The sequence below is a fragment of the Idiotropiscis lumnitzeri genome, chromosome 1 (assembly GCF_059441095.1).
Source record: "Idiotropiscis lumnitzeri isolate Australia: NSW breed Sydney's pygmy pipehorse chromosome 1, RoL_Ilum_1.0, whole genome shotgun sequence".
In the NCBI taxonomy this organism is placed as follows: domain Eukaryota; kingdom Metazoa; phylum Chordata; class Actinopteri; order Syngnathiformes; family Syngnathidae; genus Idiotropiscis; species Idiotropiscis lumnitzeri.
In genome coordinates, this window is record NC_142391.1 from 19,604,791 (window position 1) to 19,627,294 (window position 22,504).

The 22,504-nt window shown below is 40.0% G+C and overlaps 1 long non-coding RNA gene across 1 annotated transcript; it reads right to left on the reverse strand.

Moving 5' to 3' along the window:
• Positions 1–11,160: 11,160 nt before the first annotated feature.
• Positions 11,161–12,073, reverse strand: LOC148343540 (uncharacterized). The gene is made up of 3 exons (XR_015844675.1): positions 11,943–12,073; positions 11,355–11,569; positions 11,161–11,274 (listed from the first exon to the last, which is right to left on the reverse strand). It is a non-coding gene; the product is annotated as an uncharacterized LOC148343540 (long non-coding RNA).
• Positions 12,074–22,504: the final 10,431 nt, after the last annotated feature.

Here is a 22,504-nt window from a genome sequence, read left to right on the forward strand (position 1 = left end):
ATGTGTCATGTCATGAATCAGAAACACATTTATACATCAGAGGGACTGAAACGTGCCATGTTCTCACACAGGTAATACTAGGCACAGTTCAGATTTTCAATAAATTCAAATGAGCTCTCGACTGTGCCAAGAGCTTAATTGAATCTATCACAGGAAACATGGCTGGTTCGGAGACGGGATCATTTTCTCTCAATTGATACAATTTACTCTCTTTTCACCATGCTGTAAATGTTTATTGTCAATATTTTATCATGCCTTTGTCTCCCAAATTTTGCAATACACGCAACCGGGATATTCTATCAAAAATGATAAGGGTGAACATCTTCCATGGACATCAGTTAAAACAATCCTCATCTAAGTAACTAGTGAGCGCGTAATCTCGGGCATTAATCTCTATGATTCTGTAAATATTTTGACAACGTACGATTATTGTTTGCAAATTTGATATTACATCAGAGTGTGGCGGTTTAGCATGAGATTGTGTGTGTTCAAGGCAAAACAGCAGAATTTACAGAGTTTCCATGGCAGCCAAAAATGCATGGAAATTAGCGCACCAAAAAAAGCAATGATTTATCGTCGGGAAAAACAAAACCTTGAAAAATGTTGCTGATAACATTGTCCCTACAACATAAGTATTGGCTAGAATTGGAGAAAAAATGAGAGCCGGTAGAATAAAAGAACAGTAATACCTGATTTGACCTTTGACTTCATTGTCGTTCCTTAGGTATCATAATCATTTCCAGTTTTCAGACGGTACATAATACGGACATTTTGAAGAAGCTTGGTTGACAATTTGGAAACAAATCTTAATATGAATCAACCCTGTTCATCTGTGTTTTGAGTTGGTGCATGGCTAACCGATACAGGCTAATTTTTACTTAGAACTACTAAAATTGACCTTCAAATATAATTTACCCTTTCACCTGAAGTCTGGAGTCTTTCCATTCTAAAGTACATAGAAAGTTTTAGTCATTTACAGCCTGCCTCATCTACCTTGAGAGGTTTGATGAATACCAAGTGTGATGGCACACTCCCAAGACCCAGGGCAGCAGAGGAAGTGGAGCATAGAGTAACTCTGAAACAGAACCAGATTGTTGAACACTGGGAGGTATTACCCAGCCAGCACCTGGCCTGTATAGGTCCCACCCTTCTGTGAAACTCAATCTAAAAACTTAACTCTGTTAAGATACAAGCTGGGGTTCTCATCTAATCCAGTACAGGTGCAAAAACAGCACAACCAATGCACTACAAGGAAAAATATGCTTCTGTGTGTCTTTGCACAGTAACCAGTAGTATTGCACCAATGGTCCATACTTATTTGTTGTTTTCAGCAATACATGCTCACAAAATACACACACTCATAGGTCTCATCAGTAAGCAATGATATTACACGAATCTACTCACTAGTGGTTTGCAGCAGTAATTTACTGAATGATACAATAGCTAATACACACACAAAGGCGGAGGAATGTCGATCCATGGGATCTGTAAACCCCCAGAGGTCTTAGTAGACTGACATGAGACAATTAACGTGGTCAATTTAGCCCTCTTAAATAAAGCTCATATCACAATAGCACCATTGTTTGATTCTAAATATTTTACAGACAAGTCATCCTTAATATCCACTGATGACAGAGTGGAATTAGAAGCAAATCCTTCCACACCAGCCACTGTTCATTGTGTAAGAAGTCTTAATCCGACATTTATAGGGCTGGAGTGTTAACCCCTGTCAAAAAAGACTCGAAAATTCAGTCAACAAGCATTGCCATAAGCACAACAAATGTACCACACCACGCGGCATTCATTTCCAAGTTTCAATGTGGCCTTGAGTACAGGAGCTACAGGGAGTAGAAGGCTTTAGATATCCAACATTATCCAGAAGGCCTGTGTGTTTATAATCTTCCGAATCCATCGAGAAATACAGGCATGACAATTATAATTCAGAACTACAGGTAGACACGGCAAAATCTGGAGGCATTGCATGGAAATGTTGAAATGCTGAATGAAAAAAATTGTAAACAAATAATTTTGAATGATACTGAAACAGATGGAATGATGTTGAATGATATGGTTGAAAATGGGCAATATGATCAAGAAGAAATATAGAATTTTGAAACGTCTGAATTTTTTCTAAAGCATCTAATTGGGTGGTAAAGGTTTGCAAGTGTGCATGCATGTAGGGAATGTTGCTTGTTTGTTCGCTTAATTTAGCGAAAATGTTGCAAAGACATTTGCTGGATCGAATGGTCTCACACTGTTCAGGTTTTCTTTTTTTTTTTTGTCACCATCAAATTTTTAACCTGTTCAAAATTCCTTTGCAACAAAAAAAAAAATAATTCAGAGAAATACGGCCTTAAATTGAATGAACCTTTAGAATTTTGAATGAGAATGATGTGAATCTGTTATGTTGAATGTACCATTTGGAATGAAAGAGGACATTTTGGGTGAAAAATGAGGAATTGTGGAAGAACTGCGAATTTTTGGAATGAGAAAACGAATACACTGGACGGTGTGAATGTTGAGAATATGTTGAAATTGCATGGATGTGAATCGGATGAATTACGTGGAAGAAGATGCACGACGAAAAAATTGGAAGAGAATAAGATGAAGTACAACCACTAGCCCTGCGAGTAGTTAGGAAGGACCCTTGAAGTCTGGGCCACTTTTGGAGTTCTGGCATGTTGGGATTCTGGTACATTGGGGTAAAGTGTCATCTTCAACACCACTTATCCTGTACAGGGTCGCGGAGAGGTGCTGACTTTGGGCGAAAGGCAGACTCCACCCTGAACTGGTGGCCAGCCAGTCACAGGCCACACACAGACACCGTCACTGAGCGGGAACCGATCCCACGCTGCCCGCACACAAGTCAGCCGAGTGTACCGCTCCACCAGGGGTAGGGAACACAGATTCCTGGAGAGCCATATGCTGCCTATTTTAAAGATAAAGATAAGATAAAGATGTCCTTTATTAGTCCCACAATGGGGAAATTTGAGGTGTTACAGCAGCAAAGATATAGATCACACAGAGGCGGCGGCGTAAAGTAGCCGTTAATGTATAACATTAGCAGCAGACATTCATAAAAAGCATGCAAATATACACAGTATAAACGTATCTAAGTGTAAGGAAACACTCCTAATGCCTGTCCATTATACAGAGGGGGAAACGCTGTAATAATAAAAACTACTGAATGATTGAAAATACTGCAATGATAAAAATATTGCAATGATAAAAGTACTGTAATAGTGAACGTCCTGCAATGGTAGAAATACTGCAGTGATAGAAGTACTGTTATAAGAATACTGTAATGGTAAACAAAAGACATCATTGGTCAATATTTAAGTACACCATTGGCTGAAAGTACAGTAGTAGTGTATATTGCATCCTAGGACTGCACAATTGCACTAATGCCCTCCCGTTTGTAGGCCTGACCCAATGTTCTTGTTAAAAAGTCTGACAGCAGTCGGCAGGAAGGAGCGGCGAAATCTCTCTTTGGTACAGCGAGGGTGTAACAGTCTATCACTGAAGGAGCTGTGGAGTGTTCTCAGAGTGTCAATGAGTGGGTGGGCTGGGTTGTCCAGCATTGATGACAGTTTTGCCGTCATCCTTCTGCCCCCCACTGAGTCCACAGAGTCCAGGGAGCAGCCCAGGACAGAGCTGGACCTCCTCACTAGTTTGTCCAGTCTCTTTTTGTCCCGGCCCGAGATGCCTCCTGCCCAGGAGACCACTCCATAGAAGATGACTGATGAAACCACCGAGTCATAGAAGTTCCTGAGGAGTGTTCCCCGAATACCAAAGGACCTCAGCCTCCTGAGTAGGAAGAGTCTGCTCTGACCCTTCCTATAGAGAGCGTCTGTGTTGTCGCTCCAGTCCAGTTTATTGTTCAGATGAACACCCAGGTACTTGTAAGTTGCGACCCTCTCAACGTCTGTTCCCTGGATATTCACTGGTGCAGGTGGAGAGTGCCGACGCTTGCGGAAATCCACCACCAGCTCTTTGGATTTCCCAGCGTTGATTTGGAGGCGGTTCTGCTGACACCAGTCCACGAATCCCTGCGTAACCCCTCTGTACTCCCGATCGTCACCGTCAGTGATGAGGCAGACAATCGCAGAGTCATCAGAGAACTTCTGCAGGTGACAGGTTGTGGAATTGGATGATGTAACTATGCCTTGACGACAAGACAGAGCATGCAGCTATTCAAGCTGACTAACATAGCCTCAGTGTGCTTAGCCGCTTGTGACATAATAATATGCTTCAGAATGGTGCAAAGGCAGGCTCACACACAACTTGAGAGAGAGAGAGAGAGCGAGCGAGAGAAAGCTCAGCAGCAGCAGCCAGCACCTACTCATGATTGTTTTTTAATATTCTGAACAATCTTGATGTGTGACGGGCGTAACAAGTTAGCATTCACTCAGTGGTTGTGTAACACTTGGCAACGCTGCGATTTGTCACATTTGCAGTTTTGGCACCGTTTGCGGGGCAAAATACAAATTGCATTGAACAGAGCAATGCAAAACCGCTTATTTCAAGCCTTGGAACGGTCGCGTCACTCACCGGCGAAAAGAAATATGTTTTATTCTTCAATGTTGGCCTCCCAGCTGGTGAACCAGTTCGACCTCATATGTGATCTGAAAAGTGTTTAGGCGCTTGAGATTGAGGAACACTAAGTTTGGGAGTTGTTGCCAAACGCTGTTGCTCGAGAAAGCAACATTGGTTTTAAAGGTCTAAATATGCACAAAATCTTTTGAAACTTTCCACTCACATTTTGGCTGACAAAATCTTGAAAAAAAATGTTATTACATGTTTTAAAATAAATGCTCGGTAGCGCTCCCTACAAATGTTTAAAGGGATCATCCAGACAGGATTCATTTTTGAATAACAAGCTCAATGTATTTATCTTTTTTCAGGAAAATGATATTAGCTCATGTTTTCTATTTTATCAATTTGCTTTGGAGAAAACAATACAAAACTAAGGAGTTTAAAAACGCCTCCTGGATGGTTGCAGCTTGCGTTGCCAGAGCAGAGTTAAGGGCGGCCGCAGGGCTTGTGCAACCAGAACAGAGTCAGATGCATGGTCGGAGGGCGGTTATGCCGCCAGAGGAGAGTTGGAGAGTGGCTGCAGGGCTTGCACCGCTGGAGGATTATCGGTGGCCGGTCGCAGGGCTTGCGCAAACCAGAGTGGAGTCAGAAGGCGGCTTAAGGGCTTGTGCCACCAGGAGCGAGGATTGGTAGATGGCTAAGGGCTTGCGCGGCTGGGACATGGTCGTGGGGTTGGTGTCAGGGCTTCCTCCAGCCGAGCAGAATTAGAGCGCGGCCACAGGCCATGCGCAGCCAGAGTGGTGGCCTGCTCTGCTGGCACGGGACCCTGACTCATCAGCCTGCCAGCATAAATGTTGGGAAGGGACACAAGAGGCCAGAAAATGGAAGAAATGGGATGAACGGGACTGCGTGAAGAAGTACACAGTGTATATATATATATATATATATATATATATATATATATATATATATATAATTTCTTCAGCTGCTTGTTGACTTTTACAACGATTCGCATACTCAGTGTAACGTTATGGCTTACTAAACTTCACAACGATTGTGTTATAATACAATGATAGCATATGCTCAGAAAAAAAACACCATGGACACTGACCTAAATGAATCTTGAAATCTGGAACTGATTGCATGGGTTTATGGCAAGTTCAATTGGGCACACAAAGACTTGATGGTACACTGAGCTATTGTATTACATTTAATGAATGTCAATTTAAGTAGTGGTGGTTTGCGTTTAAAAGTTTAAAGAAAATTTGTAAAATAAAGATTGACATTTTTCATCAAGCATTTTTCCAGCTATATAAAACAACGGCGCTGCTTGGCCAGCAACTTCTTTGTCACTTTACACTTGTCACTCTCTTTCAATTTTCAGGAGGCCAACTGGATAAAATAATTTATTTCCATGATTTTTTTTCACAGACTAGAAGGGTAGATTACTACAACATGCTTTACTCTGGCATGAGCAACAAAATCTTCAGACACTAATGCAGGGAGCCGCATGTGGCGGCCTGTGCACACACAAGCAACTGCATATTCCCCCCCCCTCACGAGAAATGTTGCGCCCCCCAAAATCATGGCCCGATTCAATGTTTAATAGGTTGACAAATGCGTATGATGACCTGGAGGAGACATTTGAATGGAGGAGGTGGTGAATCAAAGTATGCGGTTATTCTATTTTCGTCAAACCTTTTGCTGTTGAATAGTGGATCATTTAAATATGAGCATTCAAATATATGGTCCTTGGTGAAGGTCCTTCACTTGTAGAGCCCTTTTCCACATATTAGGGCCCCCCAAGCGCTTCACACTGATGTCACATTCATCTTCTGATGACGCAGCATCAGGAATGAATGAGGGTTCAGTATCTTGCTCAAGGAATTCGACCTCGGATTGAACCAATTGTCCTCTACATTGGTTAAAAAAAAACCGCATATGCACATATTTTGTTCATATTTAAAATGGCTTTTTTGTCATACATCTGATAAGGAAGTGCGGTCCTATGTGGGCCCCCCAGTACTGCCGGAAAATTGTGGCCCACTCCTCCGTTTAAGTTGCCCATCCCTGCTCTAATACATCACAAAAACGAAATGTGTTCGAGCAAATCTTACCAATCTGCCTTGCAATCTTTCAGCGGCTGAATTTAACACATTACTGATTGCTTTTAAATCATTAAACTGACAGACATCAGAATGTATTTCTGAGCTGTGGATTTTGAAGACAATGAACACTGTTTGAGCCAAGGAGGGGCAACTGCGGCCCTTGACCACATTCTGATTGGCAGAGAAATCCAAGAGATAAAGTTTCTCGTCCTAATGAGAAAACGTTTATGTTTGAATGAGAACGTTTTAAAAAATGGAAATGAAAAAAAATGGAAAATGCGCCTTTTTCTGATCTTTTGTTATGTATTCATCAAACAGCAGCAGAAGGAGAACGTATTCTGCGTCAAGGCAAAACAAGCTCGACGGAAACAAATTCTGCAATATTTTGCTTCATGATACTGTGGCGCTTTCCACCATTTCAGTTGCCAATCCCTGGTCTGAGCTCTACCTTAAGATCTCAGACAGTGGGCAGACTTTACTTGTATTCACAGAATCATGACTGCTTACTAAAGGCAAGAAAGTCTTTGCCGTTTAAAGTCATTCGCAGTGAAACTCTGCCCCAGTGTTTGGTTTATAATATTTTCTTAAAACTTAATTTTATTGCTTGGCTTTATGCCATTATTAATCACTGGAGTCTTATTGATTGGTTAATAGTTTATTAATCCTGGAATGGGAAAGAATGTAAGTAAGAATTCTGAAGATTTAAATCACACGTTTCAAACTCTAGGCCGCCCGGCACATCATTTGATGTGGTCCGCGAAGGCAAATCACGCACCACTTTGTGTTCCTTGCAAAAATGCCAAAATTGCAAATTGTCGTCAATTATAAAAATGTTAAAATATTGCAAGCATTTTTTCTTTGTTACCAATCACACTGTTAGAATTAATTCAATGGTAGTTAAACAAACAATATTTTCCTGGATTCTGATTTTTAAAACCGGTTATCCAGCAGTTTGTCGCGTGTATGTAATAATAATACGATGGTCATGATTTATATGGGACATAATGGCCCATCGAGCAAAACCAAAACTATGATGTGGCCCATGAGAAAAATGAGTATGAATGAACGTCAGTTTTTAACTTGTTTTCACATTTTATAAATATGTATAATTTATTCTTAGTCATTATTTGTACTGTCCCATCCATATGAAAGGCTTTATATTTTCAAACAAACTCCAATGCAGCTTGGGATCCTAAGAAAGAGATTGGTTTAATTTGTATAGTTTCCAGCTCCCCTACAGTGGCCTGAGCTAACTCTGGAGACATCTAAATCTATGCTGTTCCACATCTGTTGCGATTTATTCATATAATCACCAGCGCTCGGAAAATATGCAACGTGATAGAATTGACAAGGAGGCTGCAGGGTGGACATACCATGTCCATGAATATAATTCCCGTCAATTTGGCCTGCCAAACATTTTGAACAGTCTAATACCTTTATACCAAATCCTTCTCAAAGCATATAATTTCCAGTGATTGCTCACACTTGCTGACTTACTTTCACGTTGACAACCAAGGAGTGGCACGATTCCTGAGAACACATGCTGTCTTTCTCAAGTTTCTTGGGCATCTCATTGATTCTGCACAACTTCAAGTGGTTGCTCTGGAAAGGAAAAAAGGAGGAAACAAAGACTCATTCTCAGACTATGTGCTAATTAATGGAGAACTTTGTTTTGCTTAGTTCTACCACTTGAGTTGGCTGCCGTGGTTAGTGTTACTTTCAGCCTGGGATGACGCATTAAACAAATGATTCGACTTGATCAAATACTGCACATTGCAGGGACATATTTTTGGGTGCACTATAACATTTTGGACTTTACATTTTCAGTTAATTACAAGCTACTATCATTTCACAGTCATTTACTGCAAATACGACACAGTAAATTACGCTCAACTCTACACTGTAATTTCACATCTGCCACACCTTTCAATTATTTTGCACAGCAGAATGTAGTTGTGAAATTGCAGGACTTTATTTTCTAAAAAAAATAGACAAGTTTTGTATTTGCTTCCCTTGTAAAAGCGTTTACAGTACTTTTTATTATTGCATTATTTTTTGCCTTATATTATTACTATTTTATTATATCCTGCCTATTTAAACTCCTACATAATTGTGACGCAAGGGGTTCAAATCCGCCAACTTTTCCCGTACTTTTTACATTGTATATTTCGTCTGCCTGTGGTCCGCCCTTCTGCTTCAACCATGGCTCCATTGTCCACTCCGGGAAGCAGCTACTGTCCCTCAGACACCACGGACTTCACCATGCTAGGAACCCAGAACTGGTGTCAAGTGCAGAGAGAAAGCATGGCGGTATAAATCATGTCTACCAACTATGACACACTGTTGTCTGTCAAATAAGATTGACAAGCCATTAGCATTGATGAAGCTGAGATAGAAGTACAGAGAAAGAAGACTCATATGGTTTACTGAGATTTGGTTTAACCAGGACGCATGAAACACTGTCTCCATGGAGGGTTTCACACTTGTCTGAGTGGACGGCAAACTGGCAACTGGCAAATTGGCAGAGAGTAGATGTGGATGTTGTTTCACAACAGGTGGTGTAACTGACAAACTGAATATATAAATATTTACTCAACACCCTGTTTTCTGATGACATAGTGGCCCTTTTTATTTTCAATTATTTTTTGTATCCCAATTAGCTCAAGTAGAAATCCCCATTTTCCAATGTGCTGTTGCAAAAAGTTTTGTTATAATTATCTTTCTTACCGATTGTAAGACAGTGGTCCGTCTGATCTCGGAAGGTGACGAGACAGCCTACAGAGAGGAGGTCCAGAGAGTGACGGCTTGGTGCGAGGACAACAGACTGCAACTCAACCTTGCAAAAACAAAGGAGATCGTCGTCGACTTCAGGAGGAACAAGACGGTGCCGCCCCCCCTCTGCATCGAAGGCGTGCGTGTGGAGAGGGTCCACACGTTCAAGTTCCTGGGAGTACAGATCTCCGATGACCTTTCTTGGACTCACAACACCACAGCAGTGGTAAAGAAGGTCCACCAGCGTCTGCACTTCCTGAGAGTCCTCAGGAAATTCAACCTGGACAGGAAGCTGCTGCTGGCCTTCTACCACTCGTCCATCGAGAGCCTGCTGACGTACTGTGTCTGCACCTGGTACAGCGGCTGCACTGAGGCGGACGGAGTGAGGCTCCAGAGGACGGTCAAAACAGCGCAAAGGATTATTGGCTGCCCTCTCCCCTCACTGTCGGACATCTACACCGCCCGGTGCCTCAGAAGGGCTCTCAACATCGTCAAAGACAATACCCACCCAAACTCCCACCTGTTCGACCTGATGCCCTCACACACGACCACCCTTACCTTGCAGAACAGCAACGTGATGTGTTTTTATATACCCTATTCAGTATTATTTTCCATTGCACTAACTATTCTCTTATTTATCTAATTTATATATTTATCTGAATTATTGTTGTATTGCACCGGAGAGGGGAGCTCTCTAATCTCGTTGCACACTTGAGTACAATGACAATAAAGGGATTTCTGATTCTGATTCTAAACATACGCATTAGGTTTCATTATAATACAAAGCCAATTAGAAATTCAGATTCAAAATAATTATGAATCATGACTGCACCTTGGATATTGTGTTTCCGATGCTATCAGTCTTATTTACCAATATTTCCGATGTTAAACATATTCAACATATAAAAGATATGGATAAAGACAGTTTTGATAATAAATAATAGAACGGGGAAAATAAACTGGACCTTTACCGAAGCATTATAAAAGTATTATGATTTGTATTATTTATTATATCATACATAAATATGCTGATCCATCCATTCTTTTTGCACTGATGCCAGCATGCAGATCGGCAAAAGCAACCTATTGATCCATCGATAGATGGTGGGACATGGTAAGACATCAAAGCTGCATCAAAGTGGGCTGAAATCCAGCAAAATGAGGTTCCTTGACCACAAGATGGAGATCGGAAAGACTTTTGATTGTGAGTATCCCTACGTCGCAGCCTCACCAAATGGTCTGTTGTTTTACATGGACTGGTGAGTTCCACATACAATGCCTCATATCACTAAAAACAAGACATCCGAAAGAATCCTGCACAGCACTATGAGACAATTGGCAGCTTAGTATCAAGTGAGATGGGGATGAGGCTCCGACACACAATGCTTTTAATTGTTTGAAGTGTTCCGCGAATTTTGAGATTGAGAGCAATTATTTCAACATTTATCCGAGATGTCTAAGTTGAATGGAACAAGTTAACTGAAGCAACATTTGTGGAAAAAATGGGCTGCAGTTTTCTTTTCTAGCAATCTATTTTTTTTTTATTCTCTCAATGTATCTTTTTCTGACAGCTTTTGTGAATGATAGTTCATCTCCAGAGGGTCGATGAAAATTCCAAATAGCCGTGAACTGAAGCCGGGTCACACCGAGTCCTTTCCTTCCTGTCTGAAATCTTCAACAGACAACATTTGTTTCTTCTGTGTAGCGAAATTTTGATTATTACACTGTGAGTGTTCATTTTTTTTTAGAATTTTATTTTCCAGTGTGAACTTTATCATTTAACCTGATGTATCACTTTGACAGGATTTGTCTCCCGTATTGCTGTTGTGTTGATTTGGCAGGACTTGAGCTTTAAGAGCTGAAAAATACATTAAAAAAGCAATTTAAAACCTTCTAGTATTAAATGACACATTTTTGTAGCATTGCTTGTCAACCCACCTGACACTGATGAAAGGTCCAGTAGAGCTGTTGCAGCTTCCATTGCTGCGGTTGTGTCAACATCGATTTGAGGATCACCTGTCTCATCTCCTGTCTCTCGGCTGCTACGTCTGCTTGTTGATGGAGTGTTATGGGTCATCCTTTTTCACTGACGCTTCAGCAATGTCTCCATTTCTAAGAGTTTGGGCTTTACTTTTGCTGACCATTTTCTCCACCTGTTAGCAAGACATCAAAAGTCACATAAGATTATGCTCATTTAATAATAATAAAAAAAAAAGCCATACCAACATTTGGCCTAGTTACTTTAGTGAACAATATGGCCTGAGGGCACAGTGACACAGTTCACATCTCTGTAGAACTGACAGACCAGCATGTCAAGGACAGAGGTGCAGAGTAGCCAATATTTATACGAAAGAGTAATTTTAAAAATAATACTCAAGTAGAAGTCCAAGGAAGTGACGTGTTGTAAGAGTAAAGATGTAATGTGAGTAATTGAGTGTGCAGGTGCCTGTTTTAATGTCTGTTTGCAAAGCATTCATTATTGTAAAAAAATTTGACGTGAGCGGGCAAATCAGATGATAAGCATACCTGCACAGCCGCTAGTCTCGCAACTGGATTTTCAGCTGTTGACCCATTTCCTTCGGTGAATTCTAGAGAGCACAGATAGCTTTCTTTGGTGACATTTTTCACTGTAAATTGACGAGTCACTCCGGCAGACAACAAAGCAGCAGTATTTGGTTGTAACCAAAATATTTTTGTTTCGGATATTTTTGATGAAACGGTGAGACGGTTCACGACTTTTAGCTCGTAAACCGGTACCACTCAATTGTTTGTCTGAAAGCAATATGGCCGCCGCACATGCGCAGTACACTGGACTGAAAATAGAAACTTTGGCGGAATTGTGACCAACCTTATTGGAGAGCGAGCTAAAATGGAGGCCTTAATGGGGTATGGGTTTCATTTCGATTTGCAATGGCAATAAAAAACAAAGTACTTGCACCACAAGCGTGCCAATTCTGATGTGTTTTGGATATGAAATGGGATAAATGGGTCTAAAGTGTCATTTAAATGGGTGAACACAATTAATTGGAACAGATTCCAATCAGCAAGGGATTTGGAATGTGATGGTGGCTGGAATGTAAACAGATGTGTGTCAGGGTGTTTCTGGACAGATTCCTGCTGAACTAAGTGTACAAAGAGCACTAACTGTCCAGGATTTTCCATGTCACTCCTCCTGCGTGTGCTGTTTGGGTATTTTTGCGACCAAGTGCCTCTCCTCTTTGCAGTTTCTCATAGCCAGCTTGTCTCAGAGCAGATTGAATACAGATGAGAATGTTGGTCTGGGTCTGCAGCACACTATCCTGGGGGAATATGCAGGAACCACAGGGCTGGACTTGGCTCGCCCCCCTATGACTGAAAAGTGCCATGCACCCAGGCACAGATCCAAATGGATCGACTTGGGAGATGAATAACACAAATACGGGGGTTATTTCAAATGATCCATTAAACTCCTGAACTTTAATCAGGATGCCAGGATACCAACAGCAATTATTTAGCCATAGATCAGTAGACGGTGCTTAACTGGTCCCATTTTCAGATCCCTCCAACCCCCAATGAGGGGGGGGGGGGTGTTTGGGGATCATGGGTGGTTGAGGGGTCAGAGCAGGGGGGGGGGGAATTATACTTTCTAAAGCATTGTCATCTGGCTGCTGACAAAGAATAGGTGTTAGCGTTGATTAACACTATTCAGCCTTCTTACCCGGGCTTAAGATCCGAGCATAAGTAGGCAACCTTGCTCTTGTCAGCATACGACAGAATACCTCACACACGGAGCAGACCTCCACTTGTTTGAGTGCTGTATAAATACAAGGCGGCTCTGACAGACAACCAAAGTCAAACTGGTTTACAGAAGGCCAATGTAGTCAAAAAGCAGAACCGAGTACTCACATGTTATTACCACTGCCTTGCCTGTCACTCTGGTAATTGGAAAACCACAGGGGTGTGATGTAATCCACCACCGAGTACACACATAAATATACAATCATCACAGCACAAGGACCAGGACAATCAAATAAATAGAGAATCATGAATATGGTCAAGTGTTGGTCAAGCCGTTCATTTCTCATATTGATCTTGGTCAGTGACTGTAATGCTGTAGCACGTCTTAAAACAACTTAAAAAAGTTAGATTATATAACTTTCTACATAGCTGATTATCAATTCCCATGGAAATTACAATAAAAAATAGAGGCATGAAAATAAAGCTGGTCAAAAATTTTAGAGTGAGATGGAGCAAAATTACATTAGTAATGAAAACAATACAGTTGAAAATTCAAGAGTGAGTCACTAATCAACAGTAGACAATCTGTGTGAATATTCTGTTAGGTGTAACTAAAACCATTTTTAAAATGACAAACTGATGGCAACAGAATGAATATGTGCTAACAAATTGAATAAGCAGCCCAGATTCCTGAGAAAAGCTATATATTATATTATGCGTATGAGATTATTACTGTATGCTAGTGACCAAAAAAAAAAAAAAAATGAATCTCTGATTATAGGATAATTTGCCACAGATTATTAGTAAAAGTTAAGGTGCTAGTGCTGGAATAAGGAGGAAAAGGAGCACCACTAATCATTATCTTTCTGGTGTTCAAGTCCACTGAATTTGCAAAATTCTTTGGAAGCACGCTGTCGTTGGAAGTCCATTCGCTAAATGGATTACAGGAACAATTTAGGTGTTGTGTACAAGAAGGAGAAATTATTTCCTGAAGAGGTCAGATCCTTAAGTGTGTGTGTGTGATATATTATTGGTCGTCTTTCATGACTAGGTAGTTGGAAGTGCCTCATGCTGTTATTTACAATGGTCAATACCTCACATCTCATTTGTGCCAAATTGTAGCAGCTGAGCCCTTTGTCAAACACATTTTTTCAGGTCAGAATTTATTCCACTGTGCACCATTCGCTTCATCTTAAAAAAATTGCAACACAATCCTTACGATATAATATATATTTTTTGGAATGTATTCAGACCAACCTATTCATACTTAGCATATTCATTTATTAAATGTATTTTCACAATCTAAATCTATCAAATCTGACAAGTAAACCCAATATTGTCTTGCTTTACTCTACACCCTTCGTTAATTTATTTTTATTACTGCCGGTACATGCAGCTATTACATATTCAGACCACTACGCCGTGTGTTACCCGCTGTGCATTTTGCTTTAAACCTTTTTGTCCGTTTTTGACCGACTGCTTCATTTTTAAGAGATTAGTTTTCATTTGAATATCAATATTCTGTAATCCTGGATCACATTTTGAAAGTTTGAATCCAAGTCGTAACGCAAAGATTGTGATCTGACTGCACGCTGTGCACTGTCAGAAAGACTCCGATAAGTTTGAGTTTAGTCAGTTTCACTGTCTGTAATTGCTGCAGGTCACGGCCGCTGCTTAACTTCAGATGACCCTGGCAGGCATTATATGTTATTATAAGACTTCATACTGCTCATAAAAGGAACTATCAAGGGTATTTCTTCCAAGGCCTGCGTTTTGTAAACATAACGACTGAGGGCGAGAGGGAAGCAGGCTTTGCTCACTCACTTGTCTTGATATTGTTTTTGTCACACATTTTTTGACATTGACGCCGACCAAAAATGCTTAAATAAAGAATCACAATTTACAAATGAATGATAGCGAATGAGGATTTGCACATATGCTGAGCAGTGTTGTGTAATTAGTTGTAAGATATTTAAACCATTTACTGTATACACGGTAAGGCTTATCCTGATTCAGGATCACAGGAAGGGGCTTGTCCTGAGCCGCTCGGTGCCACAGGAGGCCCCTCCCAAAATTGTCAAATCAATAACGAATTAGAAACAAATTCACAGCTGTAAAGGATCCTCGTAGCCCTGGCCATGTTTGGGGACTGGCACATTGGAATTGGACTTTTTGGGGAATGCCACAATAAATCTCCAAGATAGGGATTTTTTATTTTATTTTATTTTTGCAGTCTTGATGAGTGTGCAAAGCTAAATGAATTTTCAAAGATGTTTAGAACCTCAGCTGTGGTCCCTTCTCAAGGTTTCTTCTTTTTCCCCGAAATGTGATTTTGAGTTTTTTCTTGCTGGTTGGATCTTTGGATTGTGGGATGTTGCCAATTTTTGTCAACAGTGGGCCTGTGAAGCCCTTTGACACCCTTTTGAGTAAGGGCTAGAAAAATAAAATCCCTACTCTTGCATTTGACTTAAAGTTTATTCCTATTTTAGATGTAGTTGGTTTAGTTCCTCATACACAATATCTGTGGCTACACGTATCTTTGTGTAAGTATAGCTTGAAAACAAATGGCATGCCCTCATTTCATTTCTAGCAAAGAAACATCCTCTATTCATTTCATGAGTTTTTGTGCATTTTTAGTAGGGGTTGTTCGATAACACTTTTTCATCAATTGACACCAGTTTCTGCTCGCCTAACATAATTAAGAAATCATGATGATATTCTTCACATTGATGTCATATGAGGTCCTAGTGTTGAATTTTTAGGTTAGAGTTTTTATCCTATCAGAATTCAGCTAGCTCCTGTTGCCAGGCAGATTTCATAATACCATATACAATAAAATAAATATACTATATTATAATCCAATACCTTACGGATCTTATAAAAGGGTATTATTGATATACATACAAAGTGGTACATTAGACCATATAATTGAAAAATAAGCAAGACTGACTGTTTTAACTTTTTAATGAGACTATTACTTGACACTAAAATCCATGAAACAGCACCACTTTACATGCCCTCCTCTGCTCATGTATTGATCGAAATGCCAACTCATTTTGAATGCTATGATGCCAATAGCAGTATGTCATGAGCATGAGAGTGTTCCATTAACCTACCATGCATGTCTTTGGAATGCGGGAGGAAATCGGAGTAGCCGGAGAAAACCTACGCAGGCATGGGAGAGCATGCAAACTCCACACAAAAAGGTCGGAGCAGGAATCGAACCATGCACCTCTGTACTCGAGGCAGACGTGCTAACCAGTCTCACCCACATGTATATATCGGACTATAAGGTGCACCTATATATAAGCCGCAGCTACTCTTTCTGAAAAAAAAAAAAAGGAGCACCAGGCTATAAGCCGCAGTTTTCGATGTTGAAAAAGAATTTGTTGTTTACTGCATGAACAGAACAATTTTATACCGTGAATACACATAAAGGTATATGAACAGATTCTTAAAACAGTGCCTTTTAACACGGCAACAACTTTGCTAATTAAAACAGAACAGACTCAGGAGAAAAAGTAGAGATTTTGTTTGGTGTATTTTCTGAACTACAGAGCGCCCCTACTGGTGAAGGAAAAATAGAAAAGCCGCACCGTTGTATTAGCTGCATGGTTCAAAATCTAGGAAAAAAGTAGCGGCCTCTAGTCTGGAAAATACAGTGTGTGTATATATATATATATATATATGTTTTTATGAATTTGCATTTCTGAATGTCCTAATGTTTCTTCTACTGTCTAAAGTGGGCATTGATGCACAATTTTCAGTGTTTCAGAATCAGAGACGTACCATTTTCTGTGACTTGAGAAAAAAAAGGACACAGAGCTTTGAGCAAAGAGGAAAATTATGTCAAACCATCCTTGCGTCTTTTATCATGGGTAACAGTGAGGTATCTAAGATAAAAACGTAATATATTTTTAAATGCACAAAAATGTTGCAATTTAAAAAAAATAAAAATAAATATGTTTGTACTGAAATAATATGGAACCATGAGACTAAAGTTGAATTTTGGGTATTGTTACACCCGCTAATTTCAGAGGATAATCGTACGGATGATTGTCTACACTGGGTTAAATGAAAGTTAAGTTTACACAAAAGCAAATGGAGCAATTTATGGACTTCTGCCCATTTGGTTCAGTGTAATTATTGTTATAATGACACCTTTGTTTAATGTTGATGACTTTATTTTGTTAACCCCCACAATGACAAACACTCTGTGAAGTGACACAGCTTTTCGGCTTTGTTGCAAGAAAAAAAAATACGATTACGTGGGCAAGGCTCTACATTACTTTCTTTTTTAGGAGAATTTGGGCGAATCAAATACTTCATTTGAGGAGCAATTTACTAATCTATAGTATTTTTCTAGGTTAATTTGAGGGACTTAATGCAAGGATTTCATTAAACAACAAATGAACGTAGGGCTACAGCGAAAGAATGTTTTAGTATTCAACTATAAGACAGATTTTCTTTTCTGCTTTCTATAGAATAATTGTATCTTTGGATGTGTTATATTTTTACTAAATATATATTTTATATTAAAATAAATGCGTTCCTTTTTATTATATTTTTTCATAAATTGGCATTGCACATCACAGTAAAATGTATTTTATTGTCCAGGAACACTTTCTATAATGTTTAGATGATGTTCGATCATAATCCAGATAAAGTATTTTACGAACTTGATGTAGCTCAGGAAAAAGGAGAATTTTCTCAAATCCACAATCTATTTGCTGTGAAACATTAATATTAAAACTCCTTTGTGGAAAAAAAAGTAGGCTAATTGAAGATGTCAGATAATTGTAGCAGATTTTAATATGAGGACAAGTGGCCTAAATGAAAAAAAAAATTTGTTTAAGTAAAAGAGGATTGGGGTTGTCGTTATGGTGTGCGTGTGTGCGTTTGTGTATGTGTTTAGTAGAGGGGCATTGGTTGTGTTTACCTTGGGCTCTAAATGACTACGGCACTGCGAACAGCCACTGACGTTGCAAGCGGGCTCACGTATACCAAATGTTATTAGCAGCTTGTGCATTGATAAAGAAGGCACATGGCAGCCGCAAGAAGTCAGATAAATTTCACATGATCAGGTTCGTTATCAGGCTTCGGCAGAGCCATATGTGTTCTCTGCGAGTGTTACAGCTTCCGCTCAAGATTCATAAACACACAAAAAAAAATAAAGTTGACTGAAGACTAAATTGCCCGTTCTGTGAAATTCCTCTCATTTTCAACCGTTTCAGTGGCTTTGAAGCAGAGTAAGTCATTGTTTTATTTAAAACGATTACATAAGAGCTAATTCCTCTGATGCATGTGGTTCCGCCCCCACTCATTTCACATTTCTAACCTGTTTATGTTACTTTGAAAGCAGGTCATCCAGGAGAATTATTATTATTGGTGCAATGTTGATCAATTGCACACACACACAGTTTGTTTGAGATGGATGGATGTTAGATGGATAGAACCTCACATAAACAGTTCCATTTTATAATTCATTCATCACTAGATGGCTTAACGCTTCACAGCTCTTTTGAAGATACTTGCACTATAAAGACCCTTATCATCTTCTGTAATGCATAGGTAATAACATGTGTGTCACCTCTCAACACTTCCCCTCCTTGACAGGCCAATCGACCGGCCACTCCAAATGTGAAAAGCATGCATTTTACCTGATGTTTTATGCCTCCATTTGCACTTGCTTTCATTCATCAAGAGCCGGAGATTGACATCTGAAGGACTGCCTGACACTGACGGCTGTGTGAGGGCATCAAAAACATGAGTAAAATAGCAAACCCGTCAGATCTGCTTGCACACACACACAAACTAACTCACATGGCCATTTCTCCACATGTGTATTTATTTTCATCCCTGAGTTTTCCCTTTGTCAAATGGATAACGTCGGGCTTTTCAATATAGAAAGAATTTGTATTCACATTTGGGCAAGGGTGTCATCCTCTCCTGTTAGTGTTACATGTTTGTTGGGACCGAAAGACACACAGAGAATCGATACCACTAAGAATGAATTAGTTGTTTTTACAGGCTCTACAAATTTAGGAACAGTACATAATATAATATAATATAATATAATATAATAATTAAAAAAATAATGATAAAAACAATAATAATGAAGAACATCGTTACAGTCATCAAATGTAAATAATTTATACAGCCCAGACAAAACACATCTCTGAGTTATTCAGTACTCACCTTTAAAACGTAATTCAATTTCGGTACATCTTTAGTCGATCAAGCCAGAAATGAGGCGGTCAACAGTCCCCTCCTGATTCCTCTCTGAGCTGCATCCACCTGAAAATGCCAGACATTAGCGTGAATAAACACGTGCTGTTGATGTTTTGCCAGTATTTGTGGTCCAAAAGTGTAAGCAAACACACAAACGTTTCTTATTTTAAACAGAATTAAGCTGAAGGGTTCCTTCTCCAATCCAACGGGAGTCTGGAGTTTGAATTACAAATTAGTTTTGTTTAGGATTTGGGGTTAATCGTTTCGGCTATTGCCACCACCGCCCTGGGAGAAAGGGGGGGGGGGGGTGATGGGCAGGAGGGGGCAGTGGGAGAGAAGGAGAAAGGAGGGAGAGAGAGAGCCAGAGTGAGGGACTGATCTAGCACTTTAACTGCGGGCCCTGCGCCCTAATTAACGGCTGCCGTAAATGAAAAGCAGCTGGCAATAATTACATAATTAAAATGCCTTTGGGGGGAAGAAAAGCATAATTTCTGCAGCTATCATCATAAATCTTGTGCTGTCCAAGCTTATACGTTTAACATGAACTTTTCCCAAGTAGGTTAATGCATTACTCATATAAAACACACACTATCCCTTCGTGTTTAACTTAGACCTGCTTAATAACAAATGGGAGAGGATGGACGTCATCTCTCTCTGCCCAAATACTTAAGAGTTAGAACCGGGGAAAGCACGGAATACACCGAGATGAGAATGAATATCAGAAAATGTCATCAGTCACCCCGGATGACTCAGGACGTATAAAAGTCTATGGCGCCCGGAAGACAGTCGCTCGGAACGTTCTTGCGAGAACATGAACAATCCGAGTGACCGGACGTCCAATGTACATAACCGTTGTTCTATAAAAATCCCTCCGGGCTGCAACTAATGACATTTATTAATAATCATTTTCAAAAAATGAAAAGACGGTCTTGAGGAATGGCATAGAACCTGATAGATTGTGGGGTTTCTTTTGGGGTCATTTTGTTAAAACTAAAGTCAGACGGTAATTTTCCTGCTGACAGCACCACAGCCACCAGCAGATGAGCAATTAAGCAGTTGAGCTTATTTCACAAAGCAAGCCATAAACACCACTAAGTGTATCGTGAATTAACCCAGCCGGTTTCAGTGAGTCTTTGCCATGATTTTTGTCACGCTCCAGCATGATTAATAGTTACATTTTTCAAAATTATTTAGACACAAATAATTTGATACAACGAGGGGCTATTACCACATCCCATAATAGACATGTTACAATGATGAAAGCTTTAATTTGTTTTCAGAGCACTTACAGAGGTTACAAAAGCCACTTCACTCCCCATAATCAATCATATGTCACTTAGCAGAAGTGTCATATTATAAGGGAAATGCAAATAAGCCATTTTAAATGCATGTGTCCCGACAGCTGGCTTTTCACGGCTCTTTCAATCTCTGCTTACTGTTTTCACGGTGAAGAAAATTACAAGTAGTCACTTGGCAGAAGATTTGTTCTCTATGAATGACGAAGGCGATTGACAGTGGGCGGAACGGAGCACCACTTTCAGTCCGGCTGCAAACAATTACAGACAGACACCATGAAATGTCTCATGGCTGGAAATGTTGATGCAACATAGTATTTTGGCAGAAGTCTTTGAGAAAATATTAATTGTATATTTTGTATGAATGTTTGAACGACTGAACGCCCTTTCCTAGAGTATAAAAGAGAACTCAATATGCTAAAATTTAATTTAAGCCAGAAGAAAATGCTTTATATGGTAATAGTATAGGTGTTAAAGCCGGAAAATGGGCCTTTGACTTCAAGTCATGAGACAAAGGTCCCCTTTGAGATGGGCGTACTTTAGTGCCATACATGTATCTGAAGTCACAAGTGGGATCACACTTTCTATTGGAAATAGAGAACCTGTTTTTTTTTTTGCCAAATTAATTTAGAGCCCATGTCATTGCCTCGATAGTATAACAAATTTGCTGTGAAAATTTAGACTTGGGTTCAGAAACCAACCGTTTTGCTTTGCTAGACAATTGGGGCATCATCTCGGAAGACGGATCACATAACCCCAATCTTGGCCTCTCTTCACTGGCTCCTCGCACTTGAGAGTTTGTTTTAAGATACTTCTGTTCCTCTTTAAATGTCCTCGCCCCAGCGTACCTCTCCGAGCTCCTCCACCCCTACGCACCTGCCCGATGCCTCAGGTTTTCGGACGTACCGAGGACTAAGCACAGCCTCAGGAGGGATCGTGCCTTTTTTGTTGCCGGTCCTTCCCAATGGAATGAGCTTGCATTGAATGTGAGGTAAGCCCCGCCCCCTCTCTGTCCACTTTTAAAGCTTGTTTGAAGACACTTTTTTTATTCTTTAGCTTTTAACTCAACATGAGACTGTCGCTGTTCTGCTGATATCGTTTATAAATTTAAATTTGTGCTATGTGTAACTTCCCACTAATTTATATGACAACATATGGAAAGCGCTTTGTCACAGCTCCAGTTGTTGTGAAATGCACTCTATAAATAAAGCTGTATTGTATTATAATTATGCAGATTTCACACAGAGAATTATGAATTATCTTTTCCTTGAAGAGTTTTTATTTTTTCTACACATATTTATGCAGTGTAGTTATTTCTGTATACTTGTACTGATCATCCAAGGCAGCATGAGATATCGACAGGTAAGAAGTAGCATTTGCAAATCAATTCCCACAACAACACATCCCGTCCGAACCATGCACTTTGTGAGCTGGGGCAGGTGTTGTCGTCAGAGGTGACAGGTTAATACTTTGAGATTACTAGCCATCCATTATCTGAACCGCTGACAACCTGAACTGGTTGCCAGCCAATCGCAGGGCACACAAAGACAAACAACAACTCACGCTCACAATCACACCTACCACGCATGTCTTTGGAATGCAGGAGGAAACTGGAGTACCACGGAAGGCCAGAGCCGTAATCGTACCCTTAAGCTCAATACTGTTCGGTATATGTGCTAACATGAGATTAATATAACTTTCTTAAACATTATATAACAAATAACTCACTAGTAATAGTTGCTGGTTCCGCATAACTAAATACGAAATACAGTCGTCTTCTGTGGTCCAGCAACATATTAGAAAGAGGCTGATAAATAGCCAAAAGGCGACTGTCATTCACTTCGC